The sequence below is a fragment of the Eurypyga helias genome, unplaced genomic scaffold, assembly GCF_000690775.1.
Source record: "Eurypyga helias isolate BGI_N326 unplaced genomic scaffold, ASM69077v1 scaffold29946, whole genome shotgun sequence".
NCBI classification, from domain to species: Eukaryota; Metazoa; Chordata; class Aves; order Eurypygiformes; family Eurypygidae; genus Eurypyga; species Eurypyga helias.
In genome coordinates this window covers 25,992-26,191 of record NW_010256514.1, presented here as the reverse complement: position 1 = coordinate 26,191, position 200 = coordinate 25,992, and positions in this window count along the sequence as shown.

Here is a 200-nt window from a genome sequence, read left to right as displayed (position 1 = left end):
ATAAGAAGCATCCCTGAAAGAAAGCCTCTTTGTCTGCAGGAAAGTTATAGCAGTGCAGGAACCTCTACAGGGATTGTGACTTAGGGAAACATAAACCTTGGTAAACCACAGAATGCTACACCCTCAAAATGCAATTCTTAGCCTTGGATTTCACGCTGCGATCAGGTTGCATGGCAGAGACCAGCCTAGCAAGCCAGGCA